Raw genomic sequence first — 25378 nt, 5'->3', positions numbered from 1 at the left:
AATGGCGGAGGATGATCCTTTGAATGCGGAGGCTGGTGGGGTGATAAGTGAGGACAAGGGGGACCCTATCATGTTTCTGGGAGGGAGGAGAAGGCGTGAGGGCGGATGCGCGGGAGATGGGCCGGACACGGTTGAGGGCCCTGTCAACGACCGTGGGTGGAAAACCTCGGTTAAGGAAGAAGGAGGACATGTCAGAAGAACTGTTTTTGAATGTAGCATCATCGGAACAGATGCGACGGAGGCGAAGGAACTGAAAGAATGGGATGGAGTCCCATTCTCTCAGTTCCTTCGCCTCCGTCGCATCTGTTCCGATGATGCTACATTCAAAAACAGTTCCTCTGACATGTCCTCCTTCTTCCTTAACCGAGGTTTTCCACCCACGGTCGTTGACAGGGCCCTCAACCGTGTCCGGCCCATCTCCCGCGCATCCGCCCTCACGCCTTCTCCTCCCTCCCAGAAACATGATAGGGTCCCCCTTGTCCTCACTTATCACCCCACCAGCCTCCGCATTCAAAGGATCATCCTCCGCCATTTCCGCCAACTCCAGCATGATGCCACCACCAAACACATCTTCCCTTCACACCCCTTATCGGCATTCCGTAGGGATCGCTCCCTCCGGGACACCCTGGTCCGCTCCTCCATCACCCCCTACTCCTCAACCCCCTCCTATGGCACAACACCATGCCCACGCAAAAGATGCAACACCTGCCCCTTCACTTCCTCTCTCCTCACCGTCCAAGGACCCAAACACTCCTTTCAAGTGAAGCAGCATTTCACTTGCATTTCCCCCAACTTAGTCTACTGCATTCGTTGCTCCCAATGTGGTCTCTACATTGGAGAGACCAAACGTAAACTGGGCGACTGCTTTGCAGAACACCTGCGGTCTGTCCGCAAGAATGACCCAAACCTCCCTGTCGCTTGCCATTTTAACACTCCACCCTGCTCTCTTGCCCACATGTCTGTCCTTGGTTTGCTGCATTGTTCCAGTGAAGCCCAACGAAAACTGGAGGAACAACACCTCATCTTCCGACTAGGGACTTTACAGCCTTCCGGACTGAATATTGAATTCAACAACTTTAGGTCGTGAGCTCCCTCCCCCATCCCCACCCCCTTTCTGTTTCCCCCTTCCTTTTTTTTTCCAATAAATTATAAAGATTTTCCTTTTCCCACCTATTTCCATTATAAAAAAAACCCCACTAGAGCTATACCTTGAGTGCCCTACCATCCATTCTTAATTAGCACATTCGTTTAGATAATATCACCAACTTTAACTTTAACACCTATGTGTTCTATTGTACTATTGTCGTTGACATCTTTTGATGATCTGCTTCTATCACTGCTTGTTGGTCCCTACAACCACACCCCCCTCCTCCACCTCTCTGTCTCTCTATCTCTCCGCCCCCCACACACACACCTTAAACCAGCTTATATTTCAGCTCTTTCCTGGACTCGAACTCAAGTTCTGTCGAAGGGTCATGAGGACTCGAAACGTCAACTCTTTTCTTCTCCGCCGATGCTGCCAGACCCGCTGAGTTTTTCCAGGTAATTCTGTTTTTGTTTTGGATTTCCAGCATCCGCAGTTTTTTTGTTTTTATCACAGACATCCAGTGTTTTATTGAATACCACAGTGTTCCCCAAAATATTTTTTTAAAAATCCATTCTCACAACACCCACTCTCACTGAAGATGTGGTGTGTGCTGACTGACATTTAGTGGCATGTTGCTGTATGGCTCAGGGACTGAGTGAGAGAGTGCACAGTTCCACATGTGCGACACTGGAGGTCCTACTGGAGGAGGCCCAGAGGAGGAGTGTCCTGTACCTACAGGGGTCACGGACACCACTTCATCGTCCTCACCATTCCACAACACTCTGCCCCCTATCATCCAGCAACTGGTGCTGGCCTGCCCGACCTTATTTCCTCCTCCAGTTTCTCCTCCAGACCAAAGAGGACCTCCAGGAAGATGCCTATGATCATGTCATCTCTTACTGCTGGTGACCTATAAAGTGTCCATTATGGTGGAATTGCACAGCACTTAATCTAGGTGAAAGCCTGGGAGAATTTGTGGAATACATTTTGATCGAATGAAAGTGAAGTCTTGAGAAAGTGACCCAGAAAGCCTCCTGATGTGTTTCAGAGATCCTGTTCGTAGCTCCAGCAGCTTGAAATCAACAGAACTCCATGATTACTTCAAGCAGCTAGCTGTTATTAAGAGAGGGCATTATTTGAAGTGCAAGCCACCAAAATGCTGTACAACCTCTATAATGAGTGCCAGCAGGCATTTTAACTGGCATTTGGCCCCTTAACTAACCTCTGGGCAGCCATTACTAACACAAGCTTTAACACCTGTACCAGGATGGAGTCATACATTAGATATGGGCTAAACAAGCTCAAGATTTCCTTTTGGCCACCTTGCATCTGAATGTGCTGTCAAAAATTGCCTCCATAGAATATAAACACAAGGAAATTACATCAGCCTTTATAAATCAATGTTTAGGCCTCAGCTCAAGTATTGTGTTCAATTTGTGCACCACAAGTTAGGAAGAATGTCAAGGCCTTGGAGAAGGTGAAGAGGAGATTTATCAGAATCAGACCAAGAATGAGGCATTTCATTTTTGTGGACAGACTAAAGAAACTGAGATTTTCTTCTTAAAGCAGAAAAGATTAATGGGAGACTTAACAGAGGTGTTCAAAATTATGAAGGAATCGACAGAGTAAATAAGAAGGAACTGTTTCCATTCACAGGAGAGTCAATAAATTGAGGACACAGATTTAAGGTAATGGTCAAAAGAGCCAGAGAGAAGATGAGGGTTTTTTTTAACATAGCAAGTTATGATCTGAAATGTGCTGCCTGAAAAGATGGCAGAAGCATATTCAATATTAAATTTCCAAAGGGAATTGGGTAAATATTTGAAAAGGAAACATTTTCAGGGATGAGGGGAAAAGATGGTGAAATGGGATGATCTTTTCAAAAAGCCGATACTGGCACAGTGGGTAGAATGGCCACCTTCTGTGCTGTGAAATCCTTTGATTTTATCATCACCCATCCACAAAGTATTTACCTCCCACAATGAGCATTACCTAAGGGTAGAATCATCCCCAGTGCAGTAGCAGGCAGGTAAAACAATATGTTATCCACCAGCCACAATGGTGGCTTCTCACACCATATCATCCCAAAATTGCCACATTAATTATGCATTCCCAGGTAACACGCTGTTTCAGTGACAGGCAGGCTCCGGTTTGCCCATCACGTCATCACCTCACCGCTTCATCATGCCAGGCGCCACATTTAAAGTACAGCCACGAGCATACTTCTCAGGCCAGGACTGCTGCAAATGAGACATGGCCCTGAAAGGCAAGAAGACTGTAGCTCCCAGGATTAGTGATGCATCTCTCGAGCGCTCCTTGGATGCTGTGGAGGCCCGCCATGATGTCCACTACCCCCGCCCTGGCCGCAGGATGGGTAGCAACATTACCACTACAGCTTGGTGGGCGATAGCAGTGGTGATCAGGTGGTCAGTGCCAATGCTACACGGAAGAGGTTGGCTATCCAATGCGGATAGAGAATGAATGTTCTCATCCATGCAGTCAGGGTATGGCAACCATCTCATCACTTTAAACTCACACGCTCAAGTCCATCACACATTCACTGGCATCTCACTCACTGCCAGCTCAAGGGACATCACCACTCACTCTTTCACCCACACTCTCCACCTGGCCTCATCTGCTCTGGAGACTGTCTCCTCAGTCTTCATTATCTTGAGGCTGTTTGCACAGATCAACTTGTGCCCCACACAAACCCTGGGATATCCCCCTGCATAGCCCTCACCCTGAAGCCTCTTCCCTTGCCTGAGGCCACTTCTCCGCCTTCCCCAAGCAAGCCCTAGCCTTGCAGCCATACAAAGCCACCCCCACCTAATGGCTGGTCTGGCAGGTAGAAACCTGCCCGTGAGCCCTGCTAAAAGTACTGTGGTGCTGTCCGTGAAGCCTGGCGCTGATGACTGCAAGTGCTGCCAGAAGCAAGGTAGGCAAACGAACCTCAAAGTCCCAAGCGAAGTGCAGCTCGCCAGGTGCACGTCACTTATGTGTAGTTGTGAAACACGTCGGCGTGCGGACAATCCAGCCGGGGTGGGGGGTAGTGACTGAGTCCAGTGGACTGGCCTTATAATGATATGCAGATGTATTACAATGAGGTTCCCGAGGTCCAATGGCAGGAAAAGTGGCCCGCCATTGATGGGCCAAGTGGATGATCGCAAATTGGTTTCATGGCGTCACAAAACCAATTTTCGGCCTTCTCACCATGTTGTCCGCTCAAGCCACCGAGCACACCTGACGCTTATGCTCACGGAAAATTCTGCCCTAAGTCAATATCCCGAAAGGAAACTTTACAGCCTACAAAGGTTAGTGATGTTGTAATGGACTAACTGATTCAGTGAATAATGAATGAATCATATGGCGTACAAAATTGGCCCAGATAAAACTTATTTATAAAAAAATACTTTCCAATGAGGAAATTAATTTAACATTTTTAGCAGTTTATACGAGGAACAACAATTGGGAATTCTACATTCTTCTGTTTAGTTTTGGGTAGTCAGTTGGTTGAAAGTCTGTCATGGTACAATCCATTTGAACTGATTTTCAGCATACTCCAATTGGAACTAAGAGGCTGCTCTAATTACACAGTCCAATTCAGTTCACAGCAGTTCACTAGGGGTAAATTTGTAAATTAGAAACATGGGGCAGATAGTCTGATGCTAACAGCAACAAATGTTGAGATGCTCACCGCTGCTCACAAGCAGGGAGAAAGTAATGGTGCTGAACTGAGTAAAAGAGATAAATGGGACTTATGTCAAACTGAATAAAGAACTTCTTCAAGATGGGTATTCAAGAGGAATGGCAATGGATTAAACAGCAGCTGCATGGTGGAGAGACACTGCAGGTGCCTAGACAGATCTGAAGGTGCTATGGATGCACCAGTGGAACCATGTCACAACTACATACAAGGGACAATGTTCCCACCACCCCTCCCATATCTCCCCCAATGACATAAAGCAGCTCTAAAAACAACTAACTACTGCTTGTACATTTCCCATCGGTGCCCAACAATTCATGACTTTCCATTCGTCATCCAACAACTTAAAAAGTAACTTGCCTCACGGCAATGTGAGGCAGGAAATGATTGCACTAGGTGCTGGGTATTTATATGACATAATTAATGAACAAGAAGTTCACAGCATTACATTTTATCATGCACCCATGCTCAATTACAAACCTTTACAAATGCAGCATGTCTGATGAGCCTGATTTGAATTTTTTTGAAGGAAATATTGGACAGAGGAATGCCTCTGGATGTTATTTATATGGGTTTCCATAAAGCATTTGATAAAGTTCCTCATAAGCAGTTGTTAGATAAAGTGAAAGCCCAGTGGACTGAAGGCAAATTATTAACCTGTTTTTTGGCTGAGCAACAGAAGACAGCGAGTAGGGTTAAGGGGTAGGAATCATAATTGGCAGAATGTGACTGGTGGTGTCCCATAAGGATCTGTGTTGGGGCTTCAGCTAGTCACTATATTTGCTTACATCTTAAGAAGTAGGCCATTTGGCCCCTCAAGTCTACTCTGATGGTGGGGTGGGTGGTGGAAAGCCACATATCCAAATTTGTCGATGACACAAAGATAGGCAACATAATATGCAGTGTAGATGGAAGTATAAAATTATAAAGAGATATTGACAGATTAGGTGAATGGGGAAAAAATGTAGCAAATGGATTTCAACGTAGGCAAGTGTGAGGTCATTTGCGTTGGACCAAAAAAGGATAGAATATGCAAAAGCCTGGAAGAAGTGGCAACCAAAGAGATTTGGGGATCCAAGTAAAAAGATCATTAAAACATCATGTACAGATACAGAAAAGATTCAAGAAAAGCTAATGGAATGCTAGCCTTTATACCTAGAAGGCTAAACTTCAAGGGGGTAGATGTCATGCATCAGCTGTACAAATTTTTAGTTAGACCACACCGAGAGTATTGTGAGCAGTTCTGGGCACCACATCTTAACAAGGATACATTGGCCTTGGGGGCAGGCAAAATAGATTTACCAGAATAATAGCTGGACTCCAAGGCCAGGATTTTCCGGCCCTGTTGCGGCACCTCAGCCAGAAGTCCATTGACTTGCGGTGGGACAGGAAGATCCCGGCAGTGGGTGGGTGCGGAAAATCCCACCCCAAGTGTTAATTTACAAGGAGAGATTACGCAAACAAAGATTGTATTCCTTGGAATTTAGAAGGTAAAAGGGTCATTTGATCGAAGTTTTCAAGATATTAAGGAGGACAGATAGGGTAGATGGAGATAAACTACAAGTTGGAGACTAAGAGACTAAGCAAAGTCTAAAGCTTTTTGCCAGGGCTTTCAGGAGTGAAACTGGGAAACACTTCAATGCACACAGCATTGGAGCTCTCTTCCATAAGTGGCAATTCATGTAAGGTCAATAGTTAATTTTAATTCTGATATTGATAGATTTTTGCTAACCATAGAAACATAGGAGCAGGAGGAGGCTATTCAGCCCATTAAGCCTGCCCCACCATTCAGTTAGACTATGGCTGATCATCTATCTCAACACCACTTTCCTATCCCATCCCCATGTCCCTTGATACCATTAGCCTCCAGAAATCTACTGGTTTCTGTCTTGAACATGCTCAGCCCTCTGGGGTAGAGAATTCCAAAGATTCACCACCTTCTGAGTGAAGAAATTCCCCCCTCATCTCGGTATTAAATGGCTTACCCTTTACCCTGAGACGGTGTCACTTGGTTCTAGACTCACCAGCCAGGGGAAATATCCTATCTACATCTACCCTGTCAAGCCCTGTAAGAATTGTGTAAGTTTCAATGAGATCACCTCTCATTCTTCAAAACTCTAGAGAGTGCAGGTCCAGCCTCCTCAATCTCTTCTCATAAGACAATCCCACCATCCCAGGGATTTGTCCGGTGAACCTCAGTTGTACTCCCTCTATTGAAAGTATGTCCTTCCTTAGATAAGGAGGCCAAAACTGTACACAATACTCCAGGTGTAATCTCACCAAGGTGCTATACAATTTCAGTAAGACATCTTTACTCCTGTACTCAAATTTCCTTGCAATGAGTACCAACATACCATCTGCCTCCCTAATTGCTTGCTGTACCTGCTTGTCAACTTTCAGTGACTCATAAACAGGTCACCCAAGTCCCTTTGGACATCCACACTTCCCAACCTCTCACCATTTAAGAAATATTCTACCGTTTGTTTTTTCTACCAAAGTGGATAACTCCACATTTATTCACAGATATTCCATCCGCCATGTTCTTGTCTATTCACTTAGCCTGTCCCTGTCCCCTTGCAACTTTGCATCCTCCTCACAACTTATATTCCCACCTAGTTTTACATCACCAGCAAATTTGGAAATATTACATTTGGTCCCCAAATCCAAATCATTTATATAGATTGTGAACATCTGTGGTCCCAGCACTGATCCTTGTGGCATCTGCCATCCTGAGATTGACACGTTTATTCCTACTCTCCATTTTCTGTCTGTTAACCAATTCTCAATCCATACCAGCATATTACCCATGTGCTCTAATTTTATTTACCAACCTCCTTTGTGGGACCTTATCAAAGCCTTGTGAAAATCCAAAGACACCACATCCACTGGCTGTCCTTTACCTATGCTACAATTAACATCCTCAAAAAACTCCAACAGGTTTGTCAAACATTTCCCTTTCATAAATCCATGCTGACTCTACCTAATCATATCATTATTTTTCAAGTGTCCAGTTATCACAGCCTTTATAATAGATTTTTCCAGCTACTGACGTCAAACGTACAGGTCTATAGTTCTCGGTTTTCTCTCTAATTCCCTTCTTAAATAGTGGAGTTACATTTGCTACTTTCCAGTCTGCTTTCCAGAACCTATAGAATTTTGAAAGATAACCATCAATGCATCCACCTCCTTAAACACTCTGGTGTGTAGCTCATCATGCCCAGTGGATTTATAAAAATTTACTCCAATTAATTTTTTGAGTACTGCCTCTTTATTAATACTAATTTCTTGCCGTTCCACATTTTCACAAATCCCTTGGTTCCTTAATATTTTTGGGAGAATTTCCATATCTTCCTCCTTGAAGACAGGCAAGGGATATGGGGCAAAGACAGATATCACAGATTAACTATGATTTCATTGAATAATAGAACAGGCTTGAGGGGCCAAATGTTCTACTCCTGTCCTATCCTCCTGTTCCTTTTCATCTTACAGAGGTGAAGGCAGGCTGCTCAGATCCCTGCTCTATCTGTGTGGGTGCCTTGGCCAATGACCTCTGGGTTCTGTAGCCATGAGGGTCCTGCTAAAGACAGCTCTGCCTACAATTGTGCCTGGGCAGATTTGGCCAGTGGAAGACAGAACAGTATGTCGGGTACTGAATGGGGGGTGGGGGTGGGGGGGGGTTGTTGGTGAGGAATGAGGAAGGAGGCAAGTGGTACACAGGTGAGATGTGGAAATGTTTAGTGTCAAAATGATTTTTTGATAATAATTAAAATTTATCATGCCAGTAAAAATTTCAATTATATCTGACTGCACAAGCTCTAGCTTTTCCTGGCATGTTTACTGGGTGCCCAGTGCACAAGTACCACAACTTCATGCCCTTCATGTGTTTGAGCGTTGAATCTCTCAGCAAGGTACTAGTGTGAAGAAGCAGGACAACTCACAATGCAACTTTCTGATTTCCACATTAAACTGCATATGTGCAGCTGCCAGAAGTTACTGCCCAATTTATTCACAGCAACGGTGACAGCCTCACCATTATTCCTAAGTCAAATTCCAGGCCATTATTTAATGTGAAGCAATCTTCATGACTGGAGAAATAAAATAATTATTATAATGACTCCCAGTTATCTCAGGCAAAAGTTTCATCTAATTACTATGAGTTATCACAGCACTTTAATATTCCATCAACTTAGTATATTAATAAATCAACTTTGTTCCATTACAGTGCAGTCAACCCTACGAAACCCTCATAATGTTTGTACCAACACCTGTATATTTTTTCTATGGACAAAATAAATCTGACTATTGTAATGAAAGTGATTGGCAGGACAACAATCAGGTAAAGCATGAGTTCAAAACAAGAAAGGTTCCAGAATTAAGAACACGATTACACAATTTGTAGATGATGTAAAATGTACCATATAAGAAATTGATTGCATAATTGCACATGACTGGATCAATTGGGTGGATGTGTAATGGGTGCTTAGATGGACAGTTTAGTGAAAAGGGAGGTGAGGGTGCTGGTGAGGTGAGGTTGGTGATGGCTTTCATTTGGCATTTGATCCAGTCACAATAATTCATTGAATTTTCTAGCTATGGGGAGGTCCCTTGCTTCCTGAGCAGCAATATATGCAGCTGACCTAGCAGTGGCTATACCAACTTCATATTCGGCCCCCTCCTCTTCAATTTTCTGTTCATCTGAAGTTGCATGATGAATGCCTTCATTCTCCTTCACCTGTAGTCGCTCTGCTGCATTGTGATATTCAGGGGAGGTTTATGTAACTCCCAGCCCTGGCAACAACCCACTTGTCACCTGCCTTCTGCATTTATGTGCAGCAGGCTGCAATACCCTGGATATGTCTCCTGAGGCAAAAAAGTTGAGGCAGTGGTGATTTTCACAGTGACTGGTAATATGTGACCAACAGGGGCAGTAGGAGGTTATAAGTATCTGTTACCAGCTAACATGACAAACTCAGCCTGAGGAAGCATGCTCCTCTGAGAGATGAAGGAAGATGAGCCTTTGTTGTACATCCTGTTACATGAGTAGTGACTTTTGTGACCTTGGCATCTCTGTTCATCTCCTCCCTCTTGTGCTCCCCTCCTCCTGCACATCTCTGTACTGTTCACCTACTGATCCCAGCACAGCATGCCATGTGTATGGCGATTCACTTCCTCTGCTGATGCACTGTCAAAAATATCCAAAGCACTTCATTGCCTGCTGGTGTTTGTTTAAAAGTCATCTAACTTCTCCAAAGCCTGTATGGCAAGAACACTCTGCTAACATTTGAAGGAGAGAATTGACAAAACCGTTGTAGGCACTAAACTGTTATTGATTTTGGACTATCTGAAGTCTAAACCTCCCATAAATGACACCTGAAACTCACCTCCAATTCACTGGTGTGCTTCCCGAGCCCCTGCAAGCCCATGCTGGAAACATTAAACCTGAAGGAAAATTAAATTCATGTGAAAAGTCCTTCACTTGCATTTGATCATGGGATTATGATCCCTTCATTGCCCATCCGCCTGTGCTCATGATTGTGCTGACTCTGGCGAGCAGGTTATCTGTGCACAGCCGGATGTGCTTTACTCAAACCTGGAAGCCGATGTGTTGGAGCTGGCTTGTGGCCCTGTTTCAGTTTTCTCTGATTTTAAGTATGTGCCTGACCTCAAACCACACATTCCTGCCTGTTAAAATTCCACCCCAGTGTCTCAGAGAGATGTCAGTGATACAATGCTAGTGTTCCAAGGAGATCTACCATCTATTTTTGTGAAAGATTTTTCCTGTCTCCCCAAGACAGGAAGAAAAATGGTCTTATGCATGCCTGACAACTTATCCATGCAAGGTGCTCTAAGTGCAATCCAGATTGTTTGCCACTGAGATATTCATAATCAGGGAAATGAAATTGCAACATTTTACCATATTAGCAGCGTATATGGATTTGGGCTAATTGTGGCAGATCACCTTTGACTTATGTAAATCACATCTCCTATCAGCAGAGCCAACTAGAGTAGATAATCATGAATGCTTCAACGTGAGACTCTTCTGCTAGTTTGTGAGCAGCATTTTTGCTAACTTCAGTTTGTTGGGAAGGACCTTCAAGATATGGGATCTTTCTGGATTCACATTAAAGCTTGTTCCAATTGTTCAGTCAAAGCCCAATTTGATCATTCCAAGAAACATTTTTCTTGGTACTAAACTTCTGCATGGAAGCAGTTTTCTATTGGTAATAGGTGGAAAGCCTGTTTTGCATTTAAAAAATGGAGAATACAGTATTTCACCTCCATTTGCTTTCTTTTACCTCCCCACCGTGGTATTATCCTCCTCAGTTGGGAGTTTGGGTCATTCTTGTTTGTCTATGTCTGCTGTGAATGCCACTTTGAAAAGGCTGAAAGGTGAAATGCTATCGAGTGTAGGACATGAATCTATTCTCAATTTCTCTGTCTCAAAATGGAATGTCTGCCATTCCAAACCACTACAGGCTGAGAAATAGCAAAACTGTCCATAACAGGTTGTCCAGTTTGAATTCCATTTAAGGCTATCTATGTTGAAGTTTGCTACTGTTGGGCAGCTTTATGATGGAAATTGTAAGTACTCTGCACAACGGCTCCAAATGAAGTCGAATATTAATAGGAGAAAGAACAATCATTGTGCTAATGCAATGTCCCAAAGCACTTTCAAATATTTTCCCAGGCCTTTTTCTTCAGTTAAGAACATTTTACAAATATTAAACAAAAGAGCTGTCATGCTCAGTGGTGTGGTATGATAAATATTTTCACTTGCCACCTTGTAATGTGAGTTATTCTTTCAGTTCACTTACCACACAACACAGCTGACCATGAGATAGCCTCTATTCACTAAGCTCCAGAGTTTCATGATTATTACTATGACAATATGATAACTTCATGGTTCAAAGAATTCCATAATTTGGAATTATTCTAATACCAAGGTTGCTGCGGTGTAGGCTATTGTTAGCAATCAGATGTCAGTGCATAAGGGAAGTATTCAAGTGGAAACTACAAAATTGCTCTGCTAAATACATTTCCAATAGAACAAGCACATATAAGACCTTTGCAAAGTTTATTTTAATACAAGCACTTAATTTTAATAATAGTACTGTCAAAAAAAGAGTTCATGTCTGAAAATAAATGCTCATACAATCACAAGCGTTTTTTGTTTCCTTATGGCACTAGATCACCAATTATCAGATGTATATTCCCATCAAATCAACAGAAAGGAATCATTCACTTTCTGCTCCGGAACATCAGGGATTAAAATACACAAACAGCTGAGCTATCAATGAACTGACATTACGATACAGCCGGTCCATTACTTAAACAATCCCTAGGCGGAGATGTGAGCAGAAGTGGGAAGGTGGGGTGAGATTGATGTGATAAATATACCACTGAATATACTGCTAAGTGTTTTCTATAGTCCATCAACTAGTAGGAAAGATATAGAAGGACAAATTTGCAAGGAAATTACAAAGAGGTGCAAAAATTATAGAACAATTATAATAGAGGACTTTAATTACCCTAATATAGATCAGGATAGTGATCGTGTAAAGGACAGATGGGTGGAAGGGTTCATGAAGTGTATTCAGGCGGATTTTCTAGATCAGTATATTTCCAGCCCAAGGAGGAATGACACATTGCTAGAACTGGTTTTGGAGAATAAGGTGGGTCAAAAGGATCAAATACCTTTAGAAGAACATTTAGGGGGCAGTGATCATAGTATCATAAGGTTTAAGTTTACTGTGGAAAAGGACATGGGGCAATCCAGGGTAAAATAAATAATTTGGGAAGGGCCAATCTCAGTGGGGTGTGAACAAATCTTTCCCAGGTAAATTGGAATCAAAGATTGGCAGGCAAAGCTCCAGTTGAACAATGGGTTGACATTAAAGAGGACATGGTTTGGGTATAGTTAAGGTATATTCCCATGAGGGAGAAAGGTTGAACAAACAAAACCAGAGCTTTCTAGGTGATGAGTGAGATAAAGAGTAGGGTGAAGCTGAAAGATGGTGTGTATGACAGATGTCAGGTTGATAATACAAGTGAGAACCAAGCTGAATATAGAAAGTCGAGAGAGGAAGTGAAGAAACAAATAAGAGAAATAAAGAGAGAGTATGAAGAGACACTGGCAGCTAATATAAAAGGGAATCCAAAAGTCTTCTAAAAGCATATAAACAATAATAGGGTAATAAAAGCAAGGTTTGGGGCCAATTAGGAACCAAAATAGAAATTTATGCACAAAGGCAGAGGACATCGGTGATGCACTAAATAACTAATTTGCATCTTTCTTTACCAAGGAAGAAGATGTTTCCAAATTCTTTATGAAGGAGGAAATAATTGAGACACTGGATGGGCTAAAAATTGATAAAGAAGAGGTATTAGAAAGGCTGGCTGTACTTAAAGTTGATAAATCACCAGGGCCCAATCAGGTGCATCCAAGGATACTGAAGGAAGTAAGTGTGGAAATTATAGAAGCACTTCCAATTCTCCTTAAATATGGTGGTGGTGCCAAAGGACTGGTATCAGCGAGTTGCAATTGTTACACCCTTGTTCAAAAAATGATGTAAGGATAAGCCCAGCAACCACAGGCCAACCAGTTTAACCACAGTGGTGAGAAAGCTTTTAGAAAGGATAATCCGGGACAAAATTAACAGTCACTTGGGAAAAATGATTAATGAAGGAAAGTCAACTCAGATTTGTTAAAGGCAAATCTTGTTTAACTAACTTGACTGAGTTTTTTTATGAGGTATCAGAGCAGATGTTGAAAATAATGTGGTTGATTTTATATACGGAGACTTCTAAAAGAAATTTGATTAAAGTGTCACATAACAGGCTTCTCAGCAAAGTCAAAGCCCATGGAATAAAATGCATAGGGGAAGCATGGATATGAAGTTCACTGAGTGACAGGAAACCGCGTAGTGGTGAACAGCTGTTTTTCAACTGTTTCAAGCTAGAGGAAGATGGGGTTTGCCAGGGGTCGATACAAGACCACTGCTTTTCTTGATCTATATTAATAACCTAAATTTGGGTGTGCAGGACACAATGTTGAAACTTGCTGATCACACCAATCTTGGAAGTATTGTGAACTGTGAGGAGGAGAGTGATAGACTTCAAGAGGACATAGACAAGCTGGTGGAATGGGCAGACACATGGCAGATGAAGTTTAATGCAGGGAAATGCAGAGAAATAATACATATGGAGAGGCAATAAAAAATAAAGGACACAATTCTAAAAAGGGTTTAGAAGCAGAGAGCCCAGGAAATAAATGTGCACAAATCATTGAAGATGGCAAGGCAGGTTGAGAAAATGATAAATAAGGCATATGACATCCTGGGCTTTATAAGTAGCGCGACATAGATAAGAAAAGCAAGGAAGGTATGGTGATTTTTATAAAACATTGGATAATTTCACAAAGATTTGATAGAAGTGTTCAAAATGACAAGGGGTCTAGACAGCGTAGATAAGGAGAAGCTGTTCCCATTGCCAAAAGGGTCGAGAAGCAGGGGATTCCAATTTCAGGTGAATGGTAAAAGAACCAATGGTGACATGTGGAAAATCTTTTTGGTGCAGCGATTATTTGAGATCTAGTATGTGTTGTAATATGCCTTTAGGTATTATAGCATGACATCACTAGAAGGAAGTGTGTCATGCTACCCAGTTTTAGTTTCACTTTTGCTTTCAGCAGAGTGCACACATAACTCTGTTGCTGGCATCTTCAAGCTTTATATCTATATGTATATGTTACCATAAGCCTTGTCTAAATAAATGAATCCATAACATGATTGACACAGGGGCAAGTGCCAACACACAACCCAGCAAATTCTAAAAGACATATATTCACAGGTGTGGAAGTTTATGTTGGAACCTAATGCTGTATAAATTTTTACATACAATCATTCACTAATTCGATATGCAGGATCCTTGGAGTGTAAGTACAACCAATCCTCCTGGGTGTCACAGATGTTCTACATCATGGAGACTATAGGTTCAGGGATTGCAGGTCTACTGGCATACCGTGACCTCACATTAGTGACAATCCACGGAATTAGTTAGACGTCAAACAGCAGGTCACCCTTAGAAATGACTACCATCACCTCAGTTCATTACCTAACCTCAAAATATCCAGAATGTTTCTACAAAATGGAAGTTTCAAGAGAACTGCAACATTATGCTTGCAGGAGAATGCAAGTCTGTCAACTGATCTGGTACATTCTGCACAACGCAAATGCCATCAGCAACAAGAAGAAACAACAAAAGATTCTACACTACAGAAAATTATCATCAAAGGATGGTCTGATTCAATTCAACATGTCCATGAACATGTGAGACCATTTTGGCCTTACCAGGATGAATTTGGCATTTCCCAGGATGATTTTTAAAGGCAGGCAGGTGATTGCACCAGAATCTTAGCAACCTGATATTCTTCAACAACTTCATCACTCACACATGGGCATAGATCAGATGAGGAGACGTGCAATAAATACAGTCTATTGGCCGAGTGTAATCAATGACATTGAATTTGTCATAATGAAGTGTGAGGCATGTCAAGAGCATATGCCAAGTCAGCACAAAGAACCACAGATTCTGCATGAAGCTCCTACCCATCCGTGGTCCAAAATCACATCTGACCTCTTTCATATCCATGGCACTGACTTCATCATCATCAATTACCTAATTATTCACCAATTGCATAGTACCTCAAGCACACACTCTGAGTGCTATTTTCAGTTTATTTGGTGTGGCTAGAGAGATCATTACGGTCCATAACTTATTGGTAAGCCATTTTAGGATATGTGTAAGAAATGGAATAACGATCACAATTGTTCTTCACCTCATTACCCTAGATCCAACTGCCTAGCTGAATGAATGACTTGCACAGTGAAATCTCTAAAGCTCAAATGTAGACAGACCAACCAAGCAAAATCTACATGTTACAATGTTATATCTGAGAGTGACACCTTTGAGTATAACTATTCCATCACCATCAATGTACCTACTCTTACCCATTCTACTCTCTCAGAAACATGGGAGATCCTATGAGTTCAAGGGTTTGGGCCCAGTGTCCACATCTATTCACCACTGAGATCCTGGCCAGAGCAAGGTATGTTTCAAGGTGCTGCTTCCTATCCACACCACCCCTTCACATGACCGACTCCTATGAGATTGCTTTGCCCAGTTACTTGGGTGTGCTGCTTTCAGGTCAGGTGCTGGGACCCTCAATCACCATACCATAAGACTACACTCTTTGGAATGCACGTGTAGGCTCACGTGTACTGAGGAATTGAGATTATTTGGGGTGGGAGGCTGGGACTGAGACTTCTCTTCTGTGAACCTGCCAGCACCAAGATCCTGAGCTCCTGCTTTAACAGGTATCCACAGCTTGACCAGTCACCCAATTGGTCCTGAACTTGTTACCAATGTTGGGAATTTCCATGCTTGGAGCAAGGGGTTAATGCAAGGAGATTGATTCGTGCCACTATTCACAATTAGTCTTGCATGAATGCACTTCATTGCTTCACTCTCCTGATTCTGTGCATTGCCTTTGAAAGGCTCATAACATGTCTCAGCTGTGCATCCCTCCTCACTTGGGAATACACAATTCAGTCGGGTGCCCCTTTAAACAGCCCCCAATGCAGTGCAGCACTCCCCCGATTGGCCTTCAGAGTCCTCATCAGCTGGGTTTTTCCTCAGTTCAATTTTGTACTGCACCATTGCTTCAGGTTGCAAGATGGTGGTGCCGAGGCCTTACTACCAGACCAGCTTGGAGCCTCCCTATTTGACTGTGAAATCCCTGCCATTGCCCTGGAGGAGCATAATGTTGGGTCTCCCTCCCTCCAATACCCCTCAAGCCTCCCTCTCCAATCCTTGATCCCATTGGGATTGTGGTGAATATCCATGTGTTACCCCTGAGTCAATTGAGGTGGATGTGCATTCACCCCATGTGAACTTTATCCCCCCCCCCATCTTGAGGTCTATTGCACAGTGAAATATAGAGACCACCCCACCATGGGACCTTCAAATGCCCCTACGCTACCTTTTCCACATCCTTAGGCTGCAGATGCCTCCCCTGACTGTCAGTGTGCTATCTGCGGCCCAGTATTATGCCAGAGACCCACCGACTGTTGCGCGTGATGTTACAACCACACCCTATGCACAACATGCTGGGCATGATTGACAATGTACTGACATGCCCTCTCTCTCCCTGGACTGGGACAAGGACACTCTTTGCAAAGTCAGAAATATAAACTGAAGTACTTCTTCACTCCGCCATCCTCCCATTCTGGCCCTAACTCACCTTCTGTAAGAGACTCTGTCCCCATTGTGGCCCAGAGGAACTTCCACCCTACACCCCCCAGTCATGTGTCTGAGCACAGCCTTCACCACTCTTCATTCTCCCCCAGTCGAGCGCTTGCCCTGCAACACATTAAAAGTCATCCCCACCTTACTGCTGGTACAGCCTTGCCTGTGATACCCCCCCTTGAAAGCGATGTGGTGCTGCCTGCAAAGCCTGGTGCTGATTCCAAGGTGCCCTGAGCACTGTGCTGCGCAAGATTGGCGAACAAATCTTGAAGTCACGAGCAAAGTGCAGGTCCCCAGCTGCATGTCACTTGTATATGTTTCTGAAGCACTCCAGTCTAACTGAACGCCGATGTGGCCTATTGATGCAGTGTGGCGGGGGTGGGGGGAGGTGATTCTGATGAGCAGCCATTATAATGAGGATGCCTGATAATCAAATGTACAAAAATCATTTTCCCAATGTGGCATGGTGGGAAGCATGCGCCACCATTGAAGTTAGGAGCGGACGATCGGAACCTGTTTGCCCACCAAAGCAAAACTGATTTTTCTTTCGCTCTTGAAATATTTACCGCTCCCACCCACCATGATGCAGGCGGGAACAGAAACCCCCAGCTGCAGCTGCTGGTGCAGGTGCACCAGTATGTGTCAATATTGATCCGCAGTCCAGAGAAATGCAGGGTGGGGGGGGGGAGGTTCTGCAGTGGAGTGGGAGATAGCAGCAGGTAGGGCATCGGCTGTAAAACCATCCACCAAATCCAAAAATGATATGAATGTTATGAAGGATAGATCACGCAGCATTGTGGCAACCGCAAGTAATATGGAAAAGCCAAAAGTGAGAGAGAGAGGTTAAGAGAAAACAACAAGCAGACCAGGAAGATTCCTGTTTCAGTCCTTTGTACTGAATTAGCTCATCCCAGCCAGGGCATGGTTGGGGGAATAAACCTGGCCTCAATGCCCTTTGGCAATGGGAGTGAAATATCACCCAGGATACATGCTCTCAATCACTACTCAGTGGCTTCTGCTGGTGTGCAAACATCAGGTGAGGACAAAATCAGGCTTGGATTGGATGTGCCTTGGGCCTAAATAGCCTCTTTTACTTGTTGCCTGAGCTTATACATGAGTTTAGGTCTTGAGCTATACTTCAACATGAACCAATGGCTTCAGGACAGGAGCAAAGAAAATTGTAGGGAAGGTGTCAGGATGAGGGGCAGGGTTATGGGATGTGGTAGAGAAAAGGTAAGGTTTTTTTTGAATAAATAAAAATAAAATGAATATATCTGCCAAAAGTTAAAAAAAAGAAAGCTCTCCTTTAAAATTTCTCTTGCGAATTCGTATTCCAGACACATGACCATGTACAAAGCGAGCAATCCAGTGAGAGCAATACTTGCTAATTATAGAGCAATAAAATTGCATCCACAAATTAATGTATCAAAATATTTTGTAGAAACAGACATGATATTATTCCATAGAAACATACCTTAAAAAGTCAGGTATTATAAAAGTGAGTTTCTGTTATTGTTTAATTATACTCATCCTAGATCCTGGGGAGAATTTTCTCCCTGTCGGGTGAGCACCACCTGCAATTGGCTGCGCACCGCCATTTTATGTGGGCAGGCCAATTAAGGCCGGCCCACTGTGCAGGCTGGGGGTGTGGGTGAGGAGGGAGAGTCTGGGCCTGTGGTCTTTCGCACATGCACACAACAGAGTGCAAGAATCTCCCTGAGGCAGCTCTGTGCCTCAGGGAGATTAAGTTCAGCTCAAAATATGTTTAAAATAAAGAAATAAAATTATGCAGACATGTCCCCTCATGTGACAACGTTTATGAATTTTAATAAAAATTTTTATTTAATTTATAAACCCTTCATGCAACCTCATCCCGCCCATGGATGAGGTTTCATGAGAAATGCAAAAGCCGCCTGGGCTCTTCGCCTGCCCGCCAACCTTAAGGTTTGATGGGCAGACCTGATAATGACTTTCATTAGGTGATTAATGGCCTTAACAAGCCTTTAACAGATCGGCGGGTGCGCAGCCGACTCTGGTGCGTGCCCTCCGAACTGAAGATTGGAATGACAAGCATCATTTTAGGCGTCGACGATCAGGACCCATCCCCGCACGCCGAACAGAAGATTCAGCCCCCTCGAATTCCTGGTTTGATGGGGCGCAGAACTCAGTTGCTTCATCAATAAAGGGACAGGAATTTGGGGCAGAACTCAATTCCATCAGAAATCCTGATCACAAAGTGAATCTTCCACCTCTGCCCTCTGCCTGAAGCCCACTATAAGTGTTGTCTTGGATTTTAACTGGGAATTCCACTCGGCATGTCACCGATAGTGCCAACGGATGTTTTGCCCAGTGAGAGTGGGGCTGGCACATGTGTTACACTTTCAAAGGCAATGGGTTACCCACTCTGAATATTAAAAGGGCAGCATTTCCATGATTTTCAACAGGGTAAAGGCTTGAATACCCAAAGGAAACCACGTCCAGTACACTTTCAGCAGTGGAGTGATTTGGAATACTATAGTGGATGTATGTTGTAGCCTGAAGAGAAAGGAGAAAATATGGAGATATCCAAAAGTTCAATGACATCAAAATAAATTAAGCTAACAAAAATATCACCATACCACAAATTATCTAAAAATAAGTTATCTGCTTGGAGGAACGTGGGGCGTTATGCTATAGTTTGGACATCATTCTCGAGCCAGGGAGAAATGCAGCTTCCTGCTCACCAGGGTTCTAATGTAAGTTCAGCTTTAATATTAATTCAGTTAGCAATGTGTAACAGATTCAAAGTTAAATCAGAATTGTCCCTCTAAGTTCGATTCAGTCAACTTTCCACCATAGCTTCCAGATCAATGTGAAGATGATGCCCATTTTTTATCAATGAAAAAAATATAACTGATGTAAGAGAACAGATTTAAGTTTGAGCTATAGATAAAATATTATCCAGGGAGATTTGTCTATTGACCTTAGTTTCACATAAAAACAAACTTGGTTTTCTATCTAAACACTTTTGTATGTATGTCATTAGCTAAACATAATTCTTTCATCATAATAGTTTCATGTAAATACAATAACCTGCTCACATTCTTAACATTGAAATCTCAAATTATGCTCTTCACATTTTTAAATAGGAAATTGCAGCTAAGAATACAGGTGTTTTATGAGAGATTTTATAATTTGGAACAAAATGATACATATCATCAGACATATTTGCTATATAATAGTTGATAATAGTTCCATTTCCCAGAACAGCAATTGTAGAAACTGTGAAGAACTAGTTGGCAAACGCACATATTTATTTCTTGTAATTAACCACAGACATTATTGTAGAATGTTTGATTGTAGCTCATTCAATAGAACTGGTGTCAGTGTGTAAATAATTAAACTATTAACTGCCAACTTGTCAATAATGAAAGATGACATTTATTCCAATCAGGCAAAGATTGTGTGCAGAAGTCTATATTTAAAGCTCTTTCGCAGATAATTAGGAAATGCTCCCAGTGATAGAAAGTATATAATAATATGTTTGCCAGGAATGTGTGTGGGCAATAATATCATTAATTTACCCACAAAGTATCTCTTCGGTCCTATCTGTGTACAAATTTACCCTTTTAATATTGGCAAAATATCCATTAAGCTACCCTAATCTTTCCTAAATTATAGATAAAAATCATCCTTCTAATGCAGAACTGCTCTTCTTGAAGATTGCTAAGTTTGAAGACAGATGCATCCCAGTCATGGGGGTTTTCGCTTGTGCTTCAATATCAGGGCTATTGTGGACAGCCAGTGTTATCAATGCTATTCTCTTAACAAAAAGGCAGCCTTTATCAGGCCTGAAAGGCTAGTTTAGAGTTTAGGGGAAATTTAATGGAGGCAGCGATTGTCTTAGATGCTGGCTGGAGAGCCAGTGAGAGACCAGCATCGCCTCTTTCTGAGAAAGCCTGCTAATATTACATGCCAATCAGGCAATTAACAGGCCACTGGCAGGCTTTCCATGGGGTCAGGATCCCAGGGGTGGGAATTCCCAGCCACCGAGAGCTGCTAGCCAATCAGAAGCCAGCAGCTCTTTTGCTCAGCAGTGCCACCAGGGAGGCAGTGGCTACTGCCGGAATGACATCCACCAGAGGTCCAGGTTCATGGGGCAGAATTTTGCCCTCGTCAGACGGGCCCAGAGCAGTCGCGAAGCCAACTGCCACCTGAAATCGGGCCTCAACATTGAGTTCTCGCTGGCTGGCAAATTAACTCAGCGCTGCTGGGGTGGGGGCAGGAGGAGCACAAGTGCGAATGCATGAGCATGCGTGGGGGTGCACACAGGAAAAGCTCCCTAAGGCACAAAGCTGCCTCAAGGAGCTGAAGAGTTTTGAAAGTAAAAAAATAAAGAATTTAAAAATATTAATAACATGTGACTGTCACATGAGCAGGGACATGTTAAAATTTAGTTCAAAAATTTTTTATTTATTTTTTAATCACTGATCGAAACTTGATCCCGCCATGGACCTACCAGGAGATCACAAGCAACCTGAACACGTTTGCATGTCATGTTCCCAGTATGGCAACATGCCCACCCACTGCTAGTTTAATACCAATGGTAGTGGGAAGAGGCCTTTAATTCAGCATTAATTGCCCTTAATGGCCTCAATTGGCAGCAGACTAGGAAGGCTGTCCAAGGGCCTTTCCATCATGGACTTAATTGGGGTGGAGGCAGGAAGGCGACAAGTCTCCATCTGCCACCATCCCACATGATTAAATGCCCTCCCCACACCAAACTTGCCATGGGGGAGAGCGTAAAATACCGGCCTGAATTTTACTGGGCCATTTAGAGCAAGTTTAAAGGCAGAATTGGGCTGCGCCGTAAAATGAGAGCAGACCATGTTTGACCAGAAGTCCTGACGTGACTTCTGGATTTTACCAGCGGCAGGAACCATGAAGGAAGACTTCAGACATCAAGGTGGCAGGACAATAATTAAGGTACTTGAAAGGCCAATTAAGTCCAATTTTATGCAGCATTTCTAATTTTATCAGTGGTGCATGGGGACCACAGGGCTTCAGAGCTGCACCTGGTTAAATGAGGTGGCAAGAAAGCCGAAGTGCTGACTCTTTCCGGACGCCATAGAGAAAGCCCATGTGGGATGGCAGGAAGGGTGGTGAAAAAAGAGCCCTGTCAGATGCCAGCAGCAGGGGGAAAAGTACCAGAACTGTAGAGGTGTGTTGCATAGGGTCACATAGGGACAGTGGCACATGCTCTGAAGAAAGAACCAAGGGGCAGGATTGGGGAGTTGGGGGTGGCCATCTGGATAGAAGGCCTAGAATTAAGAGAGAGACCTCATTCATCCAGACCTCAGGGCCACCATGTGGTGGAGATGGTTGATCAGGGAGAGAGAAAGAGAGAGATAGAGCAAGAGAGTTGTCCATGCACCAGCAGAGCGCATCGGCAACAGCAGGACCAGCAAAAGGGCCAAGCTCAGGGTGGGCATGCCAGAGAAGGGCATGAAGGAACACACCAACAGGCCTCTGCACACAGAAAGGGCTATCTGAGGAGACAGTGTACCATCTGAGGTTGAACTTTCTCTAAATTTTCAAGTGGCAGGGTCAGCAAATTCTGCAGCTCTCCAGGAAGGCCTTCACTGATCTTTGTGTCATGTGGCATATCTTTCCAGGGATCCACTGGGAACATGTGTGGAATTTCCCTTTCTGCAGCCTGTTAGTGCATCAAGTAGATGATCAATGCCATGTTTAAGAGGCTTGCCAATCAACAATCACACAGAGAGGCCCATCAATTTCAGGGCCATCACTGGACTCTCCCATGTGCAAGGTGTCTCTACTGCACTCAGTCATCATCAAGGCTCCCATGGACCCATTTGCAGCCTTCACAACAGGAAGGGTTTCCATTCTATCAATGTATCAATGTGGCCTGTGACCATCAAAAGGGAATCCTTCAAGTAAGCACACAGTTCCCAGGAAGTACTTAACAGTCCCAAGTGCCACAGCTTTTCAGGCCCCCACACATGCCTTCAGAGATGTGGTCTTGGAGGCAGGGGCTACCCAATAAAGGCATGGCTGCTTGCGCCTGTCCACATCAGGTATTTTCAAAAATTTGGCACAGTGTAGCTAAAATCTCCTTCCCCATCTTGGAAGAACACCTCTTATTGTTTCAATATGATGCTTTATTTTCCACACTCGCCAATCTCATGCTCCCGGTGAGTAAGATGATTAGCAATTTAATAATAATTAATGTGGCAAACTGGGCCCCGTTTTGCTATGGGCTCATTCCCATTGGAATTCACATTGAGACAACCTGAACTATAGACATGGCTGCCAGCAGACAAAGAAAACGTTTATCTCAGTGATCAAAACTAAGTCCATGAGGTGAGCTTTCTGATCCAGGGAGGCATGGAAGTTTCCAAATTCACATCCTTCCATCAGTTGAAACCAATTGTGAATTTACTCTCATTTATCTAGAGCCCACATTGGAAATCCAGCTATGGAACTCACACAATCCCAAGATTTTACATACATTAAAAGGACCACAATTTCATAAGGTCTACCCCAAGGGCAGAATTTTCCATTTGTCGGGCAGGCAGGCCTGAGCCAATCGCGGGTGGGCGCGGAGCCGATGGCCACCGGCGAACCAGGCCGCACCACCATTTTGCGCGGGCAGGCCAATTAATGCCCACCCAGCACATTTCACACTCCCGTGGAAAGCGGGATTTTCAAATTTGCGGCGGGCGTGTACAGACCGCCGGTTCCAATGGAGAACTGGCAGCCTGCATAAAGAAAGGCCAGGCAGCCTCCTTTAGGCTGATGACCATGACCAGCTACAGGTATAGGGGATCTGCACAGCAGGAGGAGAGCAGGCAAGGGGAGGGGGGCAGGCTGCAGGGGGGGCCAATGCTTCTCGCTTCTCTGATGCCTGCCTTGCTGCCCTTCTCGAGGAGGTGGCAGCACGTCGAGAGGTCCTGTTTCCCAGGGATGGGAGGAGGAGGGTCCCCCACGTCACAAAGCGGGCCTGGCAGGAGGTGGCAGAGGTGGTTAGCTCCATGGATGCTGTCCGTCGAACATGGACCCAGTGCCGCAAGCGCTTCAATGATTTGTTGTGCTCTGGAAGGGTGAGTACCATGTCGGCCTTGGCCGTTTAACCCAGCAGGTAGCCTTTGAAGCCATCCCCACCCCCCGCCAAACCCACCACCCCCCCCCACCCCCACGTCTTAGTGTCGTTACTGCATTGGGCATTTGGCACACACTGGGTGGGCAAACAGATAGTGACCATGCTTACATCAGCCTTAGTGGTTGAGGAGAAGATGGGTTCTCACTGCAGCATCTGTTGGTGTTTGTCACATTTGAGTAGTCTGGGGGCAACCTGCAGGGGAGGCAGCTAGACACAGACTCAGAACTCCAACACATCTCTTATTGATGGTGATGAGATGGTGGAAGGGGAGCCTCAAGGTGTCGTGGCCAAGAGCCATCTCCTGGCCTCGGCGCCGCACCTAGTTGCGCCTCCTTGTCATAGGCGCTAAGACCCGTGTGTTATTGAAAGTGATGGACGCCGAATGTGTCCAAGGTGGCCGTTGGGGGAGGGGGTTGGGAGCAGCCGTACTATCTTCTGGTGGCTGATCACCAGTAGTGTGGACAGGAGCCGCTGGAGGCCTCAGATGGGCCACTGTGGTTGGGGTGCGGAGTGCGTGTGCAGAGTACATGAGCGATCAGCCCCAATGGTCTTCTTTGTCCTGCAGGCGAAAACTGAACACAACACCCATGAGTGTTTGCGCACTGGTAGTGGCCAGGCCATGCTCCACACACTGACCCACTTCGAAGGACAGGCCATGGAGCTAGGAAGAAGCCAAGGGGCCAGGTCAGCAGGTGTTGGTGAGGCTGGGGTGCAGCGGCCAAGTATTTGAGGCCCACAGTTCCATCCACTCTATCTTCCATCCAAAGCACTGATGATTGCTGCAATCGTTAATGCAGCAACACTGCTCATTCACAGACTGATACAGTCAGACGTGTGGGTCATACAAAAAGGTCCCTTGGCCCTTTGAGGATGTGCGTCTCTAGCACCTTCCAAAGACGCCTTATCCCATTTCTGACCACTATCCCAATGGCCTAACATGCCATGGCATCACTGCTGCACATCCAAATACTTATTGCATCTTAGGAGGGTTTGTACCTACACCACCCTTTCAGCCAGTGCGTCCCACATTACTCTGTCCAAAAGGTCCTCAGCACCTCACCCGTCAACCTCTTGGCACTCAAATAAATGCCACCATGTTAGTCATCCCTGCGCCAAGGGG

Source organism: Carcharodon carcharias, chromosome 4 (genome assembly GCF_017639515.1).
Source record: "Carcharodon carcharias isolate sCarCar2 chromosome 4, sCarCar2.pri, whole genome shotgun sequence".
Taxonomy (NCBI): Eukaryota; Metazoa; Chordata; class Chondrichthyes; order Lamniformes; family Lamnidae; genus Carcharodon; species Carcharodon carcharias.
This window is presented reverse-complemented; position numbering follows the sequence as displayed.